We start from the raw sequence: 5,274 nt of genomic DNA, 5'->3' as shown, positions 1-5,274 counted from the left end.
TCCCTCGTTCCCCCTCTCTTCTCTTCTCACCCCCTCCTTTTTCCCTTCTCCCATCTCCTCCCCTCTCCCTCATCCCCCTCCACTCCCTTCTCCCCCTCCCTCTCCTCCCCTCCCCTTCTCCACCCTCCCTCCCTCTCCCCCTCTTCTCCCTTATCCCCCTCCCTCCTCATCTTCTCCCCCTTCAGATATGTTTCTTCACAGGTACATCGTTGCCAGAGTGATCTGGGCCTACATGTTGTCTATAGCAGTGACCTATAGCATCACTCTGTGTCTGTTTCCTGGTCTGGAATCAGAGATACGCAACCCAACCCTGGGGGAGTGGCTACCTATACTCATCATGGCCACATTCAACATGGCCGACTTCGTAGGCAAGGTCAGTTTACTTGTCCAGTAATCTCAAACCTCTCCTCGGGGACCCCCAGCCGTTCCAAACCTCTCCTTGGGGACCCCCAGCCGTTCCAAACCTCTCCTCGGGGACCCCCAGCCGTTCCAAACCTCTCCTTGGGGACCCTCAACCATTCCAAACCTCTCCTCGGGGACCCCCAGCCGTTCCAAACCTCTCCTTGCCCCCCATCCGTTCCAAACCTCTCCTCGGGGACCCCCAGCCGTTCCAAACCTCTCCTTGCCCCCCATCCGTTCCAAACCTCTCCTTGGGGAGAAGGAGAGGTTTGGAATGGCTGGGGGTCGCCGAGGAGAGGTTTGGAACGGCTGGGGGTCCCTGAGGAGAGGTTTGGAATGGTTGGGGGTCCCTGAGGAGAGGTTTAGAATGGCTGGGGGTCCCCGAGGAGAGGTTTGGAATGGTTGGGGGTCCCTGAGGAGAGGTTTGGAATGGCTGGGGGTCGCCGAGGAGAGGTTTGGAACGGCTGGATGGATGGTATGGATGGATGAATGGATGGTAGGAATGTAGATTGATGGATGGATGGTAGGAATGTAGATTGATGGATGGATGGATGGTAGGAATGTAGATTGATTGATGGATGGATGGTAGGAATGTAGATTGATTGATGGATGGATGGTAGGAATGTAGATATATGGATGATGGTTGGATGGATGGTAGGAATGTAGATGGATGGATGGATGGTAGGAATGTAGATGGATGGATGGATGGATGGATGGTGGGAATGTAGATAGATGGATGGATGGTAGGAATCTAGATTGATGGATGGATGATGGTGGGAATGTAGATAGATGGATGGATGGATGGTAGGAATGTAGATTGATTGATGGATGGATGGTAGGAATGTAGATTGATTGATGGATGGATGGTAGGAATGTAGATATATGGATGATGGTTGGATGGATGGTAGGAATGTAGATGGATGGATGGGTGGTAGGAATGTAGATGGATGGATGGATGGATGGTGGGAATGTAGATAGATGGATGGATGGATGGTAGGAATGTAGATTGATGGATGGATGATGGTGGGAATGTAGATAGATGGATGGATGGATGGATGGTAGGAATGTAGATGGATGGATGGTAGGAATGTAGATGGATGGATGATGGATAAATGGATGGATGATGGATGGATGGTAGGAATGTAGATAGATGGATGGTAGGAATGTAGATTGATGGATGGATAGATGATGGATGGATGGGTAGATGGATGGATGGATGGGTAGATGGATGGATGGATGGGTGGGTAGGTAGATGGATGATGGATGGATGGATGGGTGGGTAGATGGATGGATGGATGATGGATGGGTAGATGGATGGATGGATGGATGGATGGGTGGGTAGGTAGATGGATGGATGGATGGATAGATAGATATAGATATACAGATGTTGCCTCACTAAGCCATCTGCCCTTTCCAGATCCTGGCTGCGTTGCCCTATGAGTGGACGGGGGGTCACCTGCTCCTCTTCTCCTGCCTGCGGGTGGTCTTCATCCCTCTGTTGGTGATGTGTGTGTACCCCTCCTCCACCCCAACCCTCTCCCACCCCGCCTGGCCCTGTCTCTTTTCTCTCCTCATGGGCGTAACCAACGGTTACTTTGGATCAGTCCCCATGATACAGGCTGCTGGGAAGGTCCCGCTGGAACAGAGAGAACTAGCAGGTGAGGGGTGATGAGGTAGAGAGGTGGTGCGGTAGAGGGGTGGTGCGGTAGAGGGGTGGAAGGGTAGAGGGGTGGTGGGGTAGAGGGGTGGTGAGGTAGAGGGTGGTGAGGTAGAGGGGTGATGAGGTAGAGGGGTGATGAGGTAGAGGGGTGATGAGGTAGAGGGGTGGTGAGGTAGAGAGGTGGTGGGGTAGAGGGTGGTGAGGTAGAGGGGTGGTGAGGTAGAGGGGTGGTGGGGTAGAGGGGTGATGAGGTAGAGGGGTGGAAGGGTAGAGGGGTGGAAGGTTAGAGGGGTGATGAGGTAGAGGGTGGTGAGGTAGAGGGGTGGAGGGGTAGAGGGGTGATGAGGTAAAGGGGTGGTGGGGTAGAGAGGTGGTGAGGTAGAGGGGTGGTAGGGGAGAGGGTGATGAGGTAGAGGGGTGGTGAGGTAGAGGGGTGACGAGGTAGAGGGGTGGAAGGGTAGAGGGGTGGTGGGGTAGAGAGGTGGTGAGGTAGAGGGGTGGTGAGGTAGAGGGTGGTGATGTAGAGGGGTGATGAGGTAGAGGGGTGGTGGGGAAGAGGGGTGGTGAGGTAGAGGGGTGGTGAGGTAGAGGGGTGGTGAGGTAGAGGGGTGATGGGGTGGAGGGGTGGTGAGGTAGAGGGGTAATGAGGTGGAGGGTAATGAGGTCTATATACTGTATAATAATCTCCCCTCCCTCCCTCCCTCCCTCCCTCCCTCCCTCCCTCCCTCCTCCTCTCCTCTCCTCTCCTCTCCTCTCCCTCTCCTCTCCTCTCCCTCTCCTCTCCCCCTCCTCCCTCCTCTCCTCTCCCCCCCTCCTCCTCCCTCTCCTCTCCTCCCTCCCTCCCTTCCTCTCCTCCCTCCCTCCCTCCCTCCCTCCCTCCCTCCCTCCCTCCCCTCTCCTCTCTCTAGGTAACACTATGACTGTATCGTACATGACAGGGTTGATGTTGGGATCAGCTGTGGCCTACGCTGCCTATAGCTTCACTGCACCGGGCTCAAACACACACACACTCACCAACATCACCACAGGGTATTGAACACACACACACACACACACACACACACACACACACACACACACACACACACACACACACACACACAGAGCCCAGAAAAGGCCTCAGCGAAAAGGAGTCCCTCCAGACTGACAGGATACTGAACTCCAGCCTGACCTCTGACCCCTCCGGCCTGCCACACTCCCCAGCTCTCTGCTGTTTCCAGGATGTTGTCCTGATTCACCTCCTGGTCCTCCTCGTCTATACTGCTGGGCTCCCTGCTCTGCCCGGGAGACGACGTGAACAGAACCTCTGATCGGCTCCCTGCTCTGCCCGGGAGACGAGGTGAACAGAACCTCTGATCGGCTCCCTGCTCTGCCCGGGAGACAACGTGAACAGAACCTCTGATCGGCTCCCTGCTCTGCCCGGGAGACAACGTGAACAGAACCTCTGATCGGCTCCTTGCTCTGCCCGGGAGACAACGTGAACAGAACCTCTGATCGGCTCCCTGCTCTGCCCGGGAGACAACGTGAACAGAACCTCTGATCGGCTCCTTGCTCTGCCCGGGAGACAACGTGAACAGAACCTCTGATCGGCTCTCTGCTCTGCCCGGGAGACAACGTGAACAGAACCTCTGATCGGCTCCCTGCTCTGCCTGGGAGACGAGGTGAACAGAACCTCTGATCGGCTCCCTGCTCTGCCTGGGAGACGAGGTGAACAGAACCTCTGATCGGCTCCCTGCTCTGCCCGGGAGACAACGTGAACAGAACCTCTGATCGGCTCCCTGCTCTGCCCGGGAGACAACGTGAACAGAACCTCTGATCGGCTCCTTGCTCTGCCCGGGAGACAACGTGAACCTCTGATCGGCTCCCTGCTCTGCCCGGGAGACGAGGTGAACAGAACCTCTGATCGGCTCCCTGCTCTGCCTGGGAGACGACGCGAACAGAACCTCAGACTCTCATACATGCCGACTGACACACTCCCGTGACATCACCTGTGTAACAGCTATGACCCGATGCATGACATGATCCTTGCCTTTCCGTCAGTGTTCTACCGCGGATCGAGATGAGGAACCTACCAGTGATCACATTCGGTCTTTATTCTTCAGGGTTCATGTCAATATAAACGTTGTGAATGTAAAACATATTAAATAAAATATATAACCAACAAACATTAAATAAAATAAAATGTGTAAATATACCTGTCTGAGAGGTTGTTCTGTCTAGAGTCCAGAGCCTGAGAGGTTGTTCTGTCTAGAGTCCAGAGCCTGAAAGGTTGTTCTGTCTAGAGTCCAGAGCCTGAGAGGTTGTTCTGTCCAGAACCTGAGAGGTTGTTCTGTCTAGGTTCTGAGAGGTTGTTCTGTCCAGAACCTGAGAGGTTGTTCTGTCTAGGTTCTGAGAGGTTGTTCTGTCTAGGTTCTGAGAGGTTGTTCTGTCCAGAGCCTGAGAGGTTGTTCTGTCTAGGGTCTGAGAGGTTGTTCTGTCTAGGGTCTGAGAGGTTGTTCTGTCTAGGTTCTGAGAGGTTGTTCTGTCTAGGTTCTGAGAGGTTGTTCTGTCCAGAGCCTGAGAGGTTGTTCTGTCTAGGTTCTGAGAGGTTGTTCTGTCCAGAGCCTGAGAGGTTGTTCTGTCTAGGGTCTGAGAGGTTGTTCTGTCTAGAGTCCAGAGTCTGAGAGGTTGTTCTGTCTAGAGTCCAGAGCCTGAGAGGTTGTTCTGTCTAGAGTCCAGAGCCTGAGAGGTTGTTCTGTCTAGAGTCCAGAGCCTGAGAGGGTGTTCTGTCCAGAACCTGAGGGGTTGTTCTGTCTAGGTTCTGAGAGGTTGTTCTGTCCAGAACCTGAGAGGTTGTTCTGTCTAGGTTCTGAGAGGTTGTTCTGTCCAGAACCTGAGAGGTTGTTCTGTCTAGGTTCTGAGAGGTTGTTCTGTCTAGGTTCTGAGAGGTTGTTCTGTCCAGAGCCTGAGAGGTTGTTCTGTCTAGGGTCTGAGAGGTTGTTCTGTCTAGAGTCCAGAGCCTGAGAGGTTGTTCTGTCTAGGGTCTGAGAGGTTGTTCTGTCTAGGGTCTGAGAGGTTGTTCTGTCTAGAGTCCAGAGCCTGAGAGGTTGTTCTGTCTAGAGTCCAGAGCCTGAGAGGTTGTTCTGTCTAGAGTCCAGAGCCTGAGAGGTTGTTCTGTCTAGAGTCCAGAGCCTGAGAGGTTGTTCTGTCTAGAGTCCAGAGCCTGAGAGGTTGTT

General features: G+C 53.9%; 1 pseudogene; it reads left to right on the top strand.

Moving 5' to 3' along the window:
- The window catches only part of LOC121844995, a 28,254-nt pseudogene extending 24,009 nt beyond the window's left edge, over window positions 1–4,245 (top strand).
- The last annotated feature ends 1,029 nt before the right edge of the window (window positions 4,246–5,274 follow it).

This window comes from Oncorhynchus tshawytscha, unplaced genomic scaffold (genome assembly GCF_018296145.1).
Source record: "Oncorhynchus tshawytscha isolate Ot180627B unplaced genomic scaffold, Otsh_v2.0 Un_contig_4570_pilon_pilon, whole genome shotgun sequence".
Lineage (NCBI taxonomy): Eukaryota > Metazoa > Chordata > Actinopteri > Salmoniformes > Salmonidae > Oncorhynchus > Oncorhynchus tshawytscha.
The sequence above is the reverse complement of the archived record's forward strand: the minus strand, read 5'-3'. Positions and strand labels throughout refer to the sequence as shown.